Genomic DNA, 18,399 nt, shown 5'->3' with positions numbered 1-18,399 from the left:
GGTTTACTACTGCTTTAAAGAGGAGCAAAACCCTTATATCCTTGTTACCCTGTTGTGCTATTGTAACGCATTTCCCTGCAGTCTCTGATCAGTGTATTCTGACAGGGCTTGTTCCACTATCAGAATACAATGTCCCAGTATGGGGGATTCCTCCATTCGCCTCATTTGCGTGGATGAAGGAATCTGTTTCTTTTGCTCAACCGGCTGAACAGAAAAAAAAAAATCATCTATGGCCAGTTTAAAGGATATGTTTACCTCTAGCAACATGTTACATATTACACCCGTATTTGGAGTGTAACGAACTACCCTCCCATCACCCGCAGAGTCCCCCACTCTATGACAGCAGGCAAGGGTTCTCTCTCCCCCCCACGCAGCCGCTGCCACATTTCAAATCAGCGCCCACACAGCTGGGTCATACATTCACAGCAATCTTCCACCACAGCAGACAGTTTGTAGTACTCAATCCACTACCAGCACACTGATCAGCTCCCTCGTAGTCTATTGACACTTCCTCCAGCTCTGAGCCTAGGTTCACATTGCTGTGGGTTAGAAATATGGGAGTTCAGCAGGCTCTTAAAATAATAATTAAGGCACATTTATTTAAACATGTGCCTTTATTATTTTTTAAACATAGGTTAAAATGGAAGTAAACCCTTCCAAACAACTTTGACCTACAGGTAAGCCTAGATTAAGGCTTACCTGTAGGTCCAAGTAATATCTCCTAAACCTATATGGTTTAGGAGATATTTGCCCGAAAATGGGCACCGCTGTCTACGGCGCATGCGCCGTAGACAGCGGCGCGCAGGCGCACTAAATGCGGCAAGTCCAAGAATGGATTTGCCAAATTTGTCTACTCCCGTGCGCATGCGCGGGAGTGACGTCATCGCGGCTCCGGCGAATGGCAGCGTCGGAGCTCCGAGACGCGACTCCCGTGCGCATGCGCGGGAGTGACGTCATCGCGGCTTCTCCGCTGTCATTCGTCGGAGCTGCGAGAGACGCCACAACCAAGATGGATGCGGCGGACTACAGGTGACAGCGGCGACTTCGCTGGCTCCTGTGTCAGGTAAGTGACACATAATGAGCTACTATGCGATGCATAGTAGTCCATTATGCTTTACCTTTGCAGGGAAAAAAAGAGGAAGTAAACCCATCAGGGTTTACTTCCTCTTTAAACTAGCCTTTAAGTGCACAGGAGGGATAAGAATTGACTATGGCAGTAGGATTATCTTGTAGAGTATATATTATGTTGAGCATATTGTATTGCATTCCATACCTGCAGACAATTTGCATGGGGGTCATTGAGCATGCTCATCAACTGCTCATTAATTAAGCTCCCTTTTTATCTCTGCAAATCTTATAATGTGCTTCCTCCATGCAGAAACAACAGTTTGCTTTGAGCTAGTAAGACAATTGTTTTTATCTATTACTGTTTTGTTTTTTTTCCCCTCGTCTAGGAGGTAAGTCACAGTCTGAAAGAGAGCCAGCAAAGTATTTGAAATAATGATCGTATCTATGCCCTGTTTTATTTCTTGTAATCTTTCTTTACCTAAAGTGTTTGTAAAGGCAAAAAGTTTTCTGGTTTAGTGCTATAAGAACAAGACGTGAGGCTATATCTTCCAGTAGGGATACCTGTTCTGTTCACAGTTGTATAGGAGGGTAGTCCCCTCACTTAAGCTGGATACAAACTATACAATTTTCTTTAGTTTCCACTTTTTTATTATATACCCCCTCCTCCTTCTTTTTTTTTTTTTTTTTTTTTTTTTTTTTTTATATATTCCCTCTTTCTGCACGGGACACAGATGGTCAAAAAAACGGTTTAACCTTTCCCACCTCTGTACAAAACTACCATTATTATATTAATAAAAAAATTTTTTGGGCTAAGTGTACGCTTTAACCAGCACAATGGCACTGCTGTGCAAAATCCCGTATATATATATATATATATATATATATATATATATATATATATATAGAGGTTCCCTTTTAAGAGCCACCAGAGGGCAGGGGACCTGATGCGTGTGCACTAGAGCCAGCACAGGGATGTGTGTGTGAACAGACAAATCCCTGTCCAGTCAGTCCTATCCCCCATACAGTGGGCACACACATTTAACCCCTTGATGGCCTCCTAAAGTTAACCCCTTCCCTGCCAGTGACATTTACACAGTAATCGGTGCAGGTTTATAGCACTGATCGCTGTATAAATATCAATGGTCCCACAAATATGTCAAAAGTGTCCGATTTTGTCCATTGCAGTACCTCTAAAAAAAAAACGCAGATCACTGCAATTACTAGTCAAAAAAAAAAGCCATAAATCTTTCCCATATTTTGTAGACGCTATAACTTTTACATAAACCAATCAATATACGCTTATTGTGCTGTTTTTTGTAGAATATGTAGAAGAACGCATGTTGGCCTAAACTGATCAAAAAATTTGTTTTTTAAAAGCATTTTTGGGGCTATTTTATTGTAGTAAAAATATTTTTTTCTAAATTGTCGTGCAGAGGTGATCAAATACCACCAAAAAAAAATTAAAATGCAAATTTTGTTTGGGTACAGCATTGCATGAACGTGCAATTGTCAGTTAAAGCGACGTAGTGTCAAATTGTAAAAAGTGGCCTGGTCAAGAAGGGTGTAAAATCTTCCGGGGATGAAGTGGTTAAATCCAGCTAGGTACATATGCACATTTACAAATTTGTTTATATAATCATCTGGTAATTGAGACAGTGAACAATACATACATTTCTAACATAATTATAGGAAATAAATCTTCTATGCTATAAATATAATGGGTTATATTGGAATGGTAGCTTTCAAAATGTTCTGTTACCAGATATCGAACTTTTATCTTTTTTTTTTTTTTTTTTTTTTTTTTTCTACATTGTTTTGTTAGGGGAAAAATGCTCTTCTCTGAGAATTATGGTGATCCTTAAAGCGGAATTCCACCCTCAAGTGGAAGTTCCGCTAATTCAGAACCCCCCCCCCCCTCCGGTGCCACAATTGGCACCTTTCAGGGAGGAGGGCGGTGCAGATACCTGTATAATACAGGTATCTACACCCACTTCCGGGAATAGCTAGATGCCAGGACACAGCGGGGGGCCAGTGGAGACACGCAGCACGACTCGTGCAGTAGGGAACCGGGCAGTGAAGCCACAACGCTTCACGTTCCGATTCCCTGACCGAGGAATGGCGGCGGGGGCAGCCGAGAGACGAGATCTGCTGCCGACATTGCTGGACCCTGGAACAGGTAAGTGTCCACTTATTAAGTCAGCAGCTGCAGTATTTGTAGCTTCTGGCTTTTAATTTTTTATTTTTTTTTCCCAGGTAGCCATCCTCTTTAAAGTAATATTGAACCTGAAACCAAAAATCATAATGCATTGCAGCTTGGCAATCATTAGATGTGGTGGCTGCATTTTGGTTTTCCCCTTCCCCCCCTCCCTGTTTTCAGCTGGTGATCTGGCCAGTAACACACCTCCTGTAGTAGTGTCCCCACTCTGAATGAAGGAGTACAGAGGGCACCTTTGGACAGCAGCATTGGTAATCAGGGGGGGAGGGTATGTTGAATGTACTAGCAGATTTAGCCACACTGGCAAATTGAAGCTGCATTCCCATTGACACTTTTATAAACCGTTACAGCAAATGCTTTTTTTCCTTTTGGGATAAAGGTTTTACATAAATTGAAAGCACCCATCAGTGTTAAATGGTTTCTTATCATGCTAATTGCTACATCTGCAGAATAGCATTGCTCTTTTGAATGCAACACACTGACTGGTCAGATCATCAGGTGAAAATAAGAGCCTTAAAAAGGCAAACTAATGCTGCCATCACATCTAATTGGTAAGCTGCTATATAACGTTGGGGTTTTAACTGCTTTTAACTTGCAATTTCATATTGTACTTTATATACTTCCAAACTGAATTTTCAATCTAGTGGCAGACTACTACTCCTAAACTATGTGCTATCGAACAAAAGGTGCATAAATATCTATCTTGTACATCCCGGCATACAGAGCATCTTCAAATTCATAATGGGGTCATGCTGGCACCCAGGTCAGGTGATTGGACACTGGCAAAAAGACAGGCCAGAATGATCCTCTTAGCACCCCACCCCCTTTTTTTTATTTTTTTTTATTTTATTTTTATTTTTTTGCGTCTTAGACCACGTTCACATTGGGCCAATTTGGCATGTGATTTGACATGCCAAATTGGTGACTATTGCCGGCAATGGCACCATCTGAATCTGTGCGTCGCTGCACCGATTCCCAAAAGTAGTTCCTGTGCTTTTGGTGACTTCGGGGGTGATTTGAATAGACATCTGCGCAGGAACCCACACAGATGTCTGTCAAATTGCCCTGGAAGTCTAAATGCATTGCCGGTTTGAAATTGTGTGAGTTCAGCTGAACTTGCATGATTTCTAACCTGCAGCAGTGTGAACCTGGGCTTAAGGTGATGGCCATGTTTGTGCAGCTCTCTGCATGAAAAAAATAGTTTCTCAAAGGTTCTAGCAGGGATTATAAAACTGTTATCTGGATCCATGTTCTGCAGCTTTTATAATTGGAGAAACCTGTTTCCAACAGCCTATAAGGCTACTGGTGGGCACTGGACCCTGTGTACTGAGACCTTGTGACATAACATAATGCCTTGTGGACCAGTAGGGTGCTATACATGTCCAGAGCAGTGGCCCCCTGTGGGGCGGGGGGGGGAGTGGATTCTCTGAAAGCCCTTGTGAAGACAGGGCTCCTTAAGTGTAGACCTGCAGGGGAAATGGTGAGTGCCCTGGATTAATCCTATGCTGGTACCTGTGCCCCTAGCTTGTCCAGTGTACCATGTTTAAAGATGCCATGGACAACTGTTTTAGGCTGGGTTAACACTGCATTATGGAGCGGCTCACAGGAGGGATGCGGTGCATTCCTGTTCACTGTCTTCAGGTGAATTTGTGGCTGATTTCGGACCAGAAGACACTCAGAACTCCTTTGCAATTTGCTCCAGAGCCACTCTAGAGATGTGTGAACCAGCTCCATTGAGAGCCGGGCACAATCTCCTGACATGCAAAATGGATGCAGAGAAATCCACGTCCAATTGGTAAGTGAGAACCCAGCCTTAGGAGACCCTTGCCCTGGTGGAAGCACCTATACAGCCAGTGATGGAGGCTACAGAAATATCCCAGAGCCTAAAAGTCTGCAATTGCCACATGACAAGAGGAGAATTCCTCTGATTAACATGAGCAAAAACTTGAAGGTTTTCTTGCGTACTGTTTTTCAGTGGATGCTTTCAAAAGAATACATTCAACAATGATAATCTGATTTTAGTATGCTTTTGAGAGCGGTTTATGAGAAAATATCCAAAGGGACAAACGTGGAAATTCTCTTGTACGATAACGGAATGAATGCTTTCCATAGAATTTTTGTACAGGGAAAAATTGTGTTCCCAAGACCATGCATGCTTGGAAATGAGAGCATACAATAAATTGCTTCCCTTCCAAAGTTGTATTCTGTCATGAGAATTTTCCTAACTTTAGTAACCTAATGGTTTTCAATCTGAGACTAGCATGCAAAAGACTATAATTTAGTCATGGCCTATGCTTTTTGAATCTGTGGTTGATAATCAATGGGCAAATTTTGAATCCTTAGAGATGAAAAGAATTACTACTGCTTCTGGAAGACCCCATGTTGATAGAGGTGAAGTGGTAATCTGCACCCACAACTGCCAGCAGGACCAAAGCAAAATTATTCTTGTCGTTTAAAATTCTTACACTTAAAAGTACTTGTTCCCTCCACACAGTGGCATTTATTCTTGTACATTTTCCATAAATTACCTCCAAGCAATCTGGAAAAGGTACAACTTTGCCAAAATTCTCAAGGTATCTTTCCCTCTTTACCCAGGCAGCCCTCAATGCTTAGATGCATAAAAATGACCAGTAGCAGGAAACCTGTAAATGCATAAAGATATCCTAATCTTCCCCCAATTTTTAATTTTTATTGTTTTCAGTTAAAGCACTAAATATACAATGGAGAAGCATCAAGGACCATAGGGCTCAGACAGGAGCAGCACAGAGGTGTTGGATCCAGAAAACGCCATACCTGCATCTACTTTGCCTAGCTTGTGTTCTAATGAACTACCATAGAGCTTTGTCAGTAAGTGAACTTGGCTAGGAATTTTGTGACAGCCATTTTAGCATAAAATGGGGGATATATATATTATATTATATTTTTTTACAGAACAAAGGGCAACGATGAGGAAGGAAGCATGCCAATGCACCACACAAGGAGACAAGTGCAGAGCCCACAATCAACATGGGACCCAAGGAGAGAGCATTTTGTGGGGAATTTTGAGGAACTTCTCATTAAGGAGACTCCCGGGTCCAGCATACCCACTTTTGTTTTTGCCTTTAATAATTTTTTGGTTTATTTTTGTTTCCCTTTTGTTGCTTTGGTTTTCTGTGCTTGGGTTTTAAACATAGAAAGCCATTATGAGAAATAAATATACACTTTGCTACAACTCTTGGTCTTTATTGAATGGGTGCGTGTTTTTTCCTTAAATGATGCTTCCTTTAAACAAAGCATGTTCAAGTGTTAAAAAGGAAGGATGCACCACAAGACCCATTACAAAGGCATTGCAGTGTTTATATATAATAAAAAAAAAAAAAAAAAAAGCAGTGCAACACAACAGTTACAAGTCCAGAGTTTGGAAACGGCTATGCCAATGCTCTGTCCAAATGATACACGGTGAATTCTTTGAAAAAGAATGGACTCAACTGACATCAGCCCCAGAGGGGATCCAAATGCTGTGTCTGAGCTGAACATCAAGTCAAATCAGCAGAGCCTGAATCCTTTTGGGATCACTGCTGCAGGTGTTCTGAATCTCCACCCTAATCTAACTCAAGTAAAGGCCCAAACACAATCAGACTTTTTGACAACAAACATGCAAATTAGCTGTTTTGGAGCAACATCCGACTGTGTGTACGCTCCATCGGACAAACTTTTTCGGTTTTCATCGGACTTTTGTTGGCTGTGCGAATGGACAAACTTTCTGGCAACAAAAGTCAGATGGTGCAAAGTCTGATCGTGTGTACAGAAAACCATAGGGCTTTTGTACAAAGTGCAAACAGGCATGCTCAGAACCAATGCAAAAGATCAGACAACAAAAATCCACAGGAAAGTTTGTCCGATCATGTGTATGAGGCTTAAGAGATTGAAATCTGCCTAGTTTTTGAAAGAGGCTTTAGGGCAGAGGTGCCCAACCAGTGGCCTGCGGAGCCCTCTGATGTGGCCTGCGACCTCCAGCTCTGGGATAGAATAGAAAGAATACTGTTAATAAAGGTCAGTTTATTACTAAAATCACAGTGTATATATGGGCATATCTGTTCTGCAGTGGTTACTGGGCTGCTTTCAAACTGATCCGCAGGTGCAGAGCAGTTTACCTGAGCCATTGACTTCTATTATTATCTGCGAGTTTGGTGAGCTTTCTGAAAGTGCACCAAACCTGCAGAATATAATAGAAGTCTATTGCAAACTGCAGGAAACCAAAAAGTACACTGCATTGCACACATGGTGTGGGTAAACCATAGTGCATCAGTGTGAAAGCAGCCTTGGACCCCTTTCACACAGTTAGTCCGACAGTTCAACCAATTGGACCCTCCATTCACCTCTAAGTAGTGGCAGACATAAACTGACTTGTGTTCTACCTCCAATATGATCCGCCAAAAAGTATTGTGGGCTGTGTCTGTGTCCGCTCTGCAAATGCAGAGTGGATACGGACATGCCATCCGCCCTCTCCGCTCATTGTGGCCCGCAACCAGTTACCAAGTCGCTTAAGTGGCCCTCACTCTTCAAAAGGTTGGGCACCCCTGCTTTAGGGAGTGCCAGGCAGAAGGTCTCCTTTGTCCTAGAGAGCTGTTGTCTAGGGCTTCTTTTGACCGAATTCCCCAGAAGGGACTCAACAGATTAAAAAAGTCGGGTCAGCTGCAGCTTTGAAAATCGTTGGTTTACCAAAGGATCTCCACAGGTGATACCAAGCGGTAGCTATTTCTCCTTGAAGTACCATTTATAATGGCCTTACGTGATGAGCGTGGTCTCGTAAGCCCACGGTCACATCAGTGTGATTTGACAGGTCAAGTCGCACCTTATTGTAAGCAATAGAACTGTTCAAAATGTATGCAATACTGATGTTGTGGTGCCACACTAATTTGAAAAAAATAGTTCTGGCTCATCTTTTGGGAATTTCAGGTGCAACTTGCATAGACTTCTCTGCATGAAGTCACACAGATGTCAGCCAAGTTGTACTGACATGTGGCTTTGAAATATGCCACTTCAAGTTAAGTTGCATACTTTCAAAGCAACATTCAGTGTGAACCAGGGCTTAGGCCATAAAAAAACCTCTAAATCATTTCAAGTCCAACTCTGCTGGTCCTGCATGAGGGCTGAAACAGCAAGTTACTGCCTCTCGTTTGCAAGAGAAGACTAACTTTTAGAGCTTCCCCAATGAGTTATCTCCAAAATCAAGATCCCATGGAATTGGCATATGTGTGTGGTTGTGTGTGTTTTTTTTTTTTTTTTGTTTGCTTAGAACCCAATGAGCATGGACAAGGGAACATCATTTTGGCTACTGGTCACTTCACCCATTGTGCATAAGCTTTTCCAAAAGACCAGAGGTATTTTTTTAATCTACATACTGCTTCAAAAGATTCACTCCAACTAAGGAAAAGACTTTGAAAGTGGACCTATTAAACTGTTATTGTGAATCCAGACACACTTCTTAAAATGCTTGGGATTCTTACAACAGAAGAAGCAGCATTGGAGTATACACATTTTTATGGTTAACCGCTTGCCGTCCCATCCACCGCAGTTGTACTGTGGCAGAATGGCACAGGCAGGCGAACCGCCGTTATGCTACACCGACGGGATTCGATCAGGAACCGATCAATGCCTGGGCCCTGGCCAATGAAATCTGGCCTGGACCTGGTGATCACTCTTGAAGAATGATATCCTTCCCCTGTTTGTGTAACTGCAAACACTGATGGGAAGTGATGTCATCTCTCCTTGTGTTGGCCTTTTCGTTCCAGACCGAGAAGAGAGAGCATCAAAGAGTAAGTTGCACAACACTACACTGACACCGGGTCACGTAGGCACACAATTCACCCCCCCCCCCAGTTAACCCCTTTACCACCTGTCACCCAGTGCAGCAATCCAGATTTTTTTTTTGTTATCGCTGCCAAAAATTAGTGCTAGGGTAGTTAGTCTTAGACCCAGATAGGTCTGGGGACCCCCCCCATAAAGGTTTAATCCCTTGATGACCCCCTGTCACATGTGATCACAGTATAAGTGTCACGGTGATGCAGTTTAGCTAGTTTTTTTTTTTTTACAGCGTCGGGGCACCTGCCGTATTTTACCCAATAAAGGTTTCACCCCCGATCAGGTTTTAGCGTCAGATCAGTGCCATTACCGCTAACACCCACGCACGCACCATACCCCTCCCTTAGTGGTATACTGTCTGAACGGATCGATATCTGATCAGATCTATATTAGCGTCCCCAGCAGTTTAGGGTTCCCAAAAACGCAGTGTTAGCGGGATCAGCCCAGATACCTAATAGCACCTGTGTTTAGCCCCTCCGCCCAGCCCAGCCCACCCAAGTGCAGTATCAATCGATCACTGTCACTTACAAAACATAACGCACATAACCGCAGCGTTCGCAGAGTCAGGCCTGATCCCTGCCATCGCTAACAGTTTTTTTGATAGCATTTGAATTTATGCATTTATAAATTAACACTAACAGTCAGAAGCTTTTTTTTTTACCTTTGAGTCTCACTAGTGTACCAGTAAATTTAGAGACCAAAATGTCAAATCGAAGGTACACTAGTGAAGAGGCCTACACGTTTCTGAGCATGACAGATAGTGAAGAGGAAGTCGTTCATCTGTCAGATTCAGGCTCAGAATATTAACCTGTAGACAGCAGTGGCATCCTGACAGATAGCTCTGACGACGGAGTTGTGGTCCCTGCCAAGTTCAGGCGTACCAGACCCCAATCTTCTGCTGTTGCTGAGGTGCAAGAACCACAGGTCCCTAGTATGGAGCAGAGAGACAGTATTAGCACCGCCATTCCTTCCGGTGAACTGGCAAGCACCAGTAGCCTAGTACATCCTGGTCATACATCCAGCACTGCAGTAACACTTGGTGACGTGGCGAGTCCCATAAATGCAGTTCAAGTTGGCGAGGTGGCAAGCATGAGTAGTGTCCCGCTGCCACCAAGAAGAAGATAAAGACAGGCCTGTCGAGCCCATAGTGCCCTTCCTGCTGCATTCGTAATTGGGAACCCACCAATTCTGCAGCACCCGTACCCCCCCCCCCCCCCCATTCACTGGCCAACCCAGAATTGAGACACATTACTCTCTCCAAATTTAAGACCTTCCTGGGCCTATCCCTCCTCATGGGCATAACTAAAAAGCGAGTTGTGGTCATATTGGTCCACTGACCCAATTCACACCTCATACACCCGTGTTCTCTGCCTCCATGACCAGGACACAATACGAGCAGATCTTGGGGTTCATGCATTTCAACAATAATGAACTCTGTCCTCCTTGGGCTGACCCTGAATTTGATTGGCTGTACAAAATTTGGCCCCTCATAAAGCACTTCAACCAACGTTTTGCAGCCTTGTTTACTGCCCATCATGTTGTCTTCGTTGATGAGTCCCTGATTACGTTTTCTGTGCTCTTGTCATTCAAACAGTATCTTCCCAGCAAGTGTGCCAGATATGGGGTCAAGATGTAAAAGCTCTGTGACAGGGCCACAAGCTACACATATAGTTTTATGCAGTGGCGTAACTCAGGGCCCTGATGCAAGAAACCATGGAGGGCCCCGACCCCAGACAGGGCTCTTTTCACCAAGCCCAATGCCAGAACACTAGGGCTCAGTCACAAGTGGGTGTCTGCATATAAAGGAACCAATTTCTCCATTCCTCCCCCCCCCCCCCCCGCTTCTCCTCCTCTCCCTCCCACAGGCATTCACGGCTGCAGGAGGAAAATGGAGGGGGAGATCAGTTCCTCTATGTCAGTGTTTCTCAATATTTCCAGTCAGGGCACCCTTGAAGTACACCCCTAGGTGAAAGGGGCTGCACTGCAACCACCCTGCAACTGTGTGCATTGCATGCAATTGCAGCACAGTGATAATGCATTTAAGGGGTTAAAATAGGTGGTCAGGATGCAACATATTGCCTCTTTACCAGCTGTCAAATGCCTCTGAAAAGCTTTTCATAGGAAAAGCATTTTTTTGCTGGTACTATGAACAAGCAAAAAAATAATAATAATAAAATCGGTTCTGATTTTACATATATAGGGAGTCAGAATTAAAAGCGCATACATAAAATGTGCATACATACATGAATCTAACTATGCATGAATCTATCCATTGGTCACAGAGGAGGTGGCTGGAGAGGGGGGGCAGCGCCCGTGTGCCCTTATGGACGCATCGCCACTGATAAACACATGCATACTCACATACATACATATGCATACATACATACATATACATGAATGAATACACACATACAGTAGATAGCCTTATAAAAAAAAGGCAGACCTTTACCTTAGCTCTTCCTGCTGGGTAATGCACTGTAGGGGGAGACAAAGAGCACAGCACACACCCTGCTTTCACTTTAGGTTAATGTGACGAGCTCCCTGCACAGTGCCGATTACAGTTCGGCTGACAATCGGTGAGCTTGTCTCAGCCGCCCCTGCCGTTCTCCTTTCTAAGATTACAGAGCCCCCTGCAGCAAGGGGCTCAGTCGCCATGGCGATCTCAGTGTCCCCTATAATTATGCCACTGGTTTTATGGATTACGAGGGAAGAGATAGTTACGTAGAGCCGGAGAACTGCCCTGACTACATAGGGAGTGCTGGTAAGATTGTGTGGGACTTGGTGTCACCCTTATTGGGAAAGGAGTACCACTTGTATGTGGACAATTATTACACAAGCGTGCCACTTTTTAGTCACTTGTTTGATCATCAAATTGGTGCATGTGGCACTGTGTGATCTAATCACCGGGGCTTACTCCTGCGGCTTGTAGATTCCCGTCTTAGGCTGGGGGAGAGTACTTGAGATATAATAATTTGCTTGCTCTGAAGTGGACGGATAATAAGAGTGTTTTCATTCTGTCCTCCCTTCACGCAGACACAACCGTCCAAATTCCTACGGCGACCGGGACAAATGGGAAGCTGAATTCAAGGCACTATTGTGAGCGCCCATCCAGAACACATCAGCCAGACTGGTAACTGGAAAAAAAACATGGGAATCAATCACCCTGTCCCTGAGGACCCTACATTGGCTAGCCATGAAGGATTGAGTTACATTCAAGGCCCTCTGCCTCACTCACAAATGTGCACAATGAAAAGCCCCACAATAACTCTGCGACAAAATAAAGCACTACACCCCAGGTGGCACTCTCCGCTCAACTAACCAGAACCTCCTCCACATCCCCAAGACCCGTTACAAATTAAAAGGCGAGCGAAGGTTCGCAGTACAAGGACCACGGCTATGGAATGCTCTACCCGCAGACATCCGCTCAGAGGAAAACTATCTGGTCTTCAGGAAGAAGCCCAAGACTCATCTCTTCTGAAAACCCAGATGGACACTGGAAGCAAAAGCGCCCTGAGGCGATTTAGTTTGCATATGTGGCGCTATACAAGTTTTTCATTCATTCATTCATTGAGCAAACTCCGTCCACGGTAAGAGGTTTGACCAGTTTTTATGATGGTCAGAAATATAGCAAAGTAGGAATTGCTCCAAGGACTGGTTGCCTTGTTCTGTGGCCCCATTAGACTGCGGGTGATACGCAGAGGAGAAAGCAAGCCGAATACCCAACTGTGCACAAAAGGCTCGCCAGAACCAGAACACAAACTGACTACCCCTGTCTGAGACAATCATCTTAGATAACCCATGTAAGCGGAGGATCTCCCGAGCAAAAATAGAAAACAGTTCCTTAGAAGTAGGCAACTTCTTGAGTGGAATACAATGCAACATTTTCGAGAACCAGTCAACCACCATAAGGATAACTGTGTTGCCCTGGGAGTTGGGTAACTCCACAATGAAATCCATGGACAGGTGGGTCCAAGGCCTCTCTCCATTGGGTATGGGTTGTAGGAGGCCCACTGGAAGGTGTCGTGGAGTCTTACTCTGAGCACACACGGAACAGGCAGCTACGAAGGTGGTTACATCAGCATGTAGACTAGGCCACCAGAATTGTTGGGAAATGGCCCAAAAGAGTTGATTCTTCCCAGGGTGGCCAGCAGCCTTGGGAGAATGGTAAGTCTGGAGCACGGCAGCACGGAGACTCTCGGGAACAAAGCAGCCGTCACAAGATTTCTCAGGAGGAGCATCGACCTGAGCAGCAAGAATTTTGTCACCCAAAGGAGAAGTAAGTCTGGAGAGTCACCCAAAGGAGAAGTAAGACTGGTGCGAACCGTAGCCAGAATACGATCAGGAAGAATCACAGGAACCGACTCCAACTTGGAAGTGGAGGAAAATTGTCGTCAGCCCATACATTCTTAGTACTGGCTAAGAATGAGACAATATTAAAACTCGAAAAGAAAAGAGCCCATCACGCCCTTCTGGGAGCGAGGTGCCTAGCCTCAGACAAGAATGGAAGATTCTTATGGTCAGTAAGAATAAGAACAGGCACAGTGGTAACTTCAAGGAGATGTCTCCATTCTTTCAGGGCTAAAATGATCGCCAATAGCTCTCGTGTCACCGATCTTGTAATTGCACTCTGCCGGTGACAATTTCTTGGAAAAGTAGCCACACGGATGCATAGCACACTCAGAGTTAGGACGTTGAGACAGAAGGGTGCAAACTCCAGTCTCGTAAGCATCAACTTCTAGGATAAAAGGTAAAGTAGGATCAGGCTGTGCCAACACAGGAACAGAAACAAAGGCAACCTTGAGACTCTCAAATGCCTTAATGGACTCTGGAGACCAACTCTGTGGATTGCCGTCTTTCCTGCTCATATCAGTCAGGGGCTTGACCAGAGACGAGAAGTTACTAATAAACTTCCAATAATAGTTGGCAAAGCCAAGAAAATGCTGCAGAGGATGTAAACCCATGGGTCGAGGCTACTGTAGGATCACTGAAAGTTTCTCTGGGTCCATCGAAAAAAACCAGCAGTGCAAATCACATAGCCCAAGAATTTCAGCTGTTCGCAATGGAATTTGCACTTTTCCAATTTACAATAGAGATTGTTCTCTCATAGTCTCTGAAACACACAAAAGACATCTGTGTGGTGGCTCTCCAGGGACTTGGAAAATATGAGGATATTGTCAAGATAAACCACCACACATAACTGCAATAAATCTCGGAGGACATTGTTAATGAACTCCTGGAAAACTGCCGGAGCGTTACAAAGGCCAAAAGGCATTACGAGATACTCTGATCTGGTATTAAACGCAGTTTCTCGAATTGTCTTCCAGGGCAGCATCCGAGAGATAGGCTCCTCCTCCCTGAAACAAGAAACACATTAGTCCACTATTATAAATTTCACAGTCTTACCTGTGTGCCTCAGTTGTTTGTGTTTCCTCCAGACCCACAGGAGCTGCAAAGAAATGTTTATTATTTTACTTGTCTCTGTGCTAGTTGCAGACCCCCCTGCCAGCATCCCATACAGCCCAGCAGGCCTTGGGAGGATGAGCAGGAGCAGCGAATTTGAACACACTTGTTCTGCCTGAGATTTCACTCCTACAGAGGGGTCTCTCCCCCCAAGCTGGAGCAATGCATTTCCCCCATACCGTTTTTTTCCATGCTGGTAGGGAGGGACCAGCTGCAGCTTCCATCTGGGATCTTTCTCCAGGTGACAAGCAAGACATCGCCTGTATGACAGAGGTGGAGTGAAGAGCCTGGGGAATGCTTTATCCCCTGCTACAGGCGCCGCCGAACGGGTAGGCGTTTGAAAGCTTACGCTTCTCTCCTGGGGTAGCGTCCGCCCACCCGATTCTTCTGTTTACTGCCGCGTTTAGTATCCTCCACACCCCGCAAAACAAGCCAGTTCCCCCCTTGTGGAGGCTCTGCAGGGTGTACCAAGATGGCATCGATGCCGGAAAAGCGCCACTTCCGGTCACGCGGTTTCGGTTGGCGGCCATTTTCCTGGAGACTTCTAGGAGACAAACAGAGCAGGACACTTCCGGTGACATCACTTCCGGGAGGCGAGAATTAAAATATATATAAATATATATATATATATATATATATATATATAATATACAGCAGCAGAGTCCCCCTCCCTAATGGAAGCTCAAGAAGGAGGACACCAGCAGCAGTGGTATGTGCAGGTACATCCACCAACCTGCACAGGGTCAGCTGGGGGCAGGGCTGGAGCTTAAGCAGGAAGCAGTTAAATAGGCTCCTCTAAGCAGAGGATCCTGGTGGCTGAACATGTCTGACACTTCTCCACCCTGCCCTGCAGATTCTGCAAGCCAGGCCGGCTCCAATGTAAGCCAGAATACTCCAGGGTCACCTCTGTCTTAAGGCCCGTACACACGGTCGGACTTTTTGACAACAAACATGCAAATTAGCTGTTTTGGAGCAACATCCGACTGTGTGTACGCTCCATCGGACAAACTTTTTCTGTTTTCATCGGACTTTTGTTGGCTCTGCGAACGGACAAACTTTTTGACAACAGAAGTCCGATGGAGCAAAGTCCTACCGTGTGTATGCAAAAGCATCGGACTTTTGTACAAGGTACAAACACGCATGCTCAGAACCATTGCAAACGATCAGACTACAATACAGAAGTTGACCAAAGGTGGCGCTGGAGTCATTGAACGTCCTCTTTTGAAGCGGCGTCAGTACGTTGTGACGTCATTACGTTCGTGTTTGTTGTCAAAAAGTCCGACCGTGTGTATGCAATACAAACTTGTGGACAACACACTTTGTACAAAAGTCCACGGAAAAGTTTGTACAAGTCCGACCGTGTGTATGGGGCTTTAGCCTCACTGCGAAACTGCCTACTTACGGGCAGATTTTTTTAACCGCCCACCTCACGGGGACCTTTTTTTTATGCTTGATTCCAGGCAAAGACCCCAGAGGAAAGGAAATCAAAAAGCAACAAAGCATGTGCTTCGTGCAGCCATCGCTTTTCACCTGAATGGAAAAAATCCCTATGTCAAAAATTCATAGACAAATTGGTGGCCAAAGAATCACAATGTTATCTAAAAGATCTGCTCAGTTCCTTCAAAAAAGAAATAAAGAGCGCCATGGCTCAGCAATTGAGAAACTGGAAGCGCCAACAAGTGTCAGCCAGGAGTGCACCTGCCTACCAGTGGGACATGCATTCCTTCAGGTAACAGGGAACAAGCAGAACAACAGGAAGAGGAGGATTCGGCTGAATCCGAACAATCCAAATCGGAGGATGGACTTTGCTCAGACTCTGATGAGAAAGATCCGGTTTCAGAGGGCAACTTATTTTTCTCAGAAGACACGGATAGCCTTCTAAAAGCTATAGCCGATACTCTAGGTATTAAAGAGCAAAAAGCCGCAGAGCTCACACTACATGACAGGATGTATAAAGGGCTACAACTCAGGAAACCTAGAACATTTCCTGTACATCAAACCCTTAAAGATATTGTTAAAAAACAGTGGGAAGACCCAGAGAAAAAACTCTTCATACCGGATGCGGTCAAGCGTATTTATCCATTTGAAGAGACAGACACCAAATCCTGGTCTAAATGCCCCAAAGTGGATGCCTCTATGGCAAGAGTCACAAATAAATCTGACTTAGCCTTTGACAACGTGGGTACCCTAAGCGACCCCATGGATAAGAAAATAGAAGCCCTCCTAAAGAGGGCCTGGGAAGCAGGGGCTGCGAACCTGAATCCAGCAATAGCTTCCACTTGCACAGCCCGCACCTTACTAATCTGGTTAACACAGCTATAAGAACTACTGGAAAGTGACACACCTAGGGAAGAATTAATAAAAAACTGTCCCTACTCAAGCCTCCTAACCCAAAGAACAAAAATCAATGACTGTCGGCAGGTGGGTGGCAGACTCTCAGCTTTTTCCCACCAGCGGATGGAAGCAATAAAAAAAATCATCTTACGCACCATAACGGATGGCTACGCAATAGAATTTGCTGCTCACCCCCCAACCAAGTACCTAGTAACCATACTACCAAAGGACGAAGATCGGGCAAAGGTTTTTTTGGAGTCCCTGGAGAATCTACTAGATCAGAAAGTGATTCGCCATGTACCTCAAGAAGAGGAGCAAAGTGGGTTTTATCCCCATATCTTTGCAGCAAAAAAAAAACGTCGGGCAAGCTAAGGCTCATACTGAACCTCAAGCCACTCAGAGGAATAAAATACAAAAAATTCAGAATGGAGTCTATTTATTCAATCAGAAACATCCTGCCACAGGAGACATTTATGGCGACAATAGACCTACATGATGCCTACCTACATGTCTCCATAAAGGAGGATCATCAAAAATTCCTGAGGTTCGCAATACAAGGAGCAGCAACCACTCTGCACCTGCAATATACAGCTCTCCCTTTTGGCATCTCTTCGGCACCCAGAATATTCTCAAAGATAACGGCAGAAGTGCTAAAAGGTCTAAGACAACAAGACATTGGCGTAATACCATACCTAGACGATCTACTGTTCTTTGCAGATTCAGCAGAGACCCTAGAGAACGACCTGCTCACAAGTATGTCCTATCTACAAAACCTGGGGTGGATAGTGAATGCAAAAAAATCACAGATGACCCCAAGCAAGAGAGTGGTGTATTTGGGCTATGTACTAGACTCTGCTAACCAAAACCTTCTTAACAGAAGAAAAGAACGAAAAAATCATGCCGGCAGTAACCTCTCTAAGGGGGACCAACACCATTACAATCAGACAAGAAATGGCAGTATTAGGGTTGATGACGTCTTCAATCCCAGCTATCACCTGGGCGCAGATTCACATGAGACCTCTACAGATTTACATTCTGTCCCAGTGGGATGGCAGCCGCTCATCCCTAGACAAGTCCATTCCTGTCCCGACCACAGTCAAACACTCCAATGGTGGCTCAATCCACTCTGACACATCAAAAGACGCAAATGTGCTCAATCCGACCCAGTTAGGATCACCGCTGATGCCAGTGCATTAGGCTTGGGGGGCACACATGGAGGGCCTCTGTACACAAGGAAAATGCAGTCCCAGAGGGTCCCAAGCCTCCTCAAATATGAGAGAGCTAAAAGCTGTGGGGGAAGCATTAAAAGCATTCAAACCAGCAACACAGGAGAGAGACGTAAAAGTGCAATCGGACAATGCCACAACTGTGGCATACCTAAACAGGCAAGGAGGGACAAAGTCCCAAAGCCTGATGAAGCTGACAGAAACAATCCTACTATGGGCAGAATCAAACATAAGGTCAATATCAGGCATCCA

General features: G+C 44.8%; 1 long non-coding RNA gene across 2 annotated transcripts; it reads left to right on the top strand.

Annotated features, from left to right (window-relative positions):
• The first annotated feature begins 1,335 nt into the window (after positions 1–1,335).
• Positions 1,336–6,494, top strand: LOC143976083 (uncharacterized). Of its 2 annotated transcripts, none has more exons than XR_013272499.1 (3): positions 1,336–1,401; positions 5,985–6,130; positions 6,215–6,494. It is a non-coding gene; the product is annotated as an uncharacterized LOC143976083 (long non-coding RNA). The 2 variants fall into 2 exon arrangements; XR_013272498.1 differs by having other exon boundaries at positions 1,372–1,457.
• Positions 6,495–18,399: the final 11,905 nt, after the last annotated feature.

Source organism: Lithobates pipiens, unplaced genomic scaffold (genome assembly GCF_037356315.1).
Source record: "Lithobates pipiens isolate NorthernLeopardFrog02 unplaced genomic scaffold, aLitPip1_a1.2 Scaffold_13, whole genome shotgun sequence".
NCBI lineage: Eukaryota > Metazoa > Chordata > Amphibia > Anura > Ranidae > Lithobates > Lithobates pipiens.
This window is presented reverse-complemented; position numbering and strand designations above follow the sequence as displayed.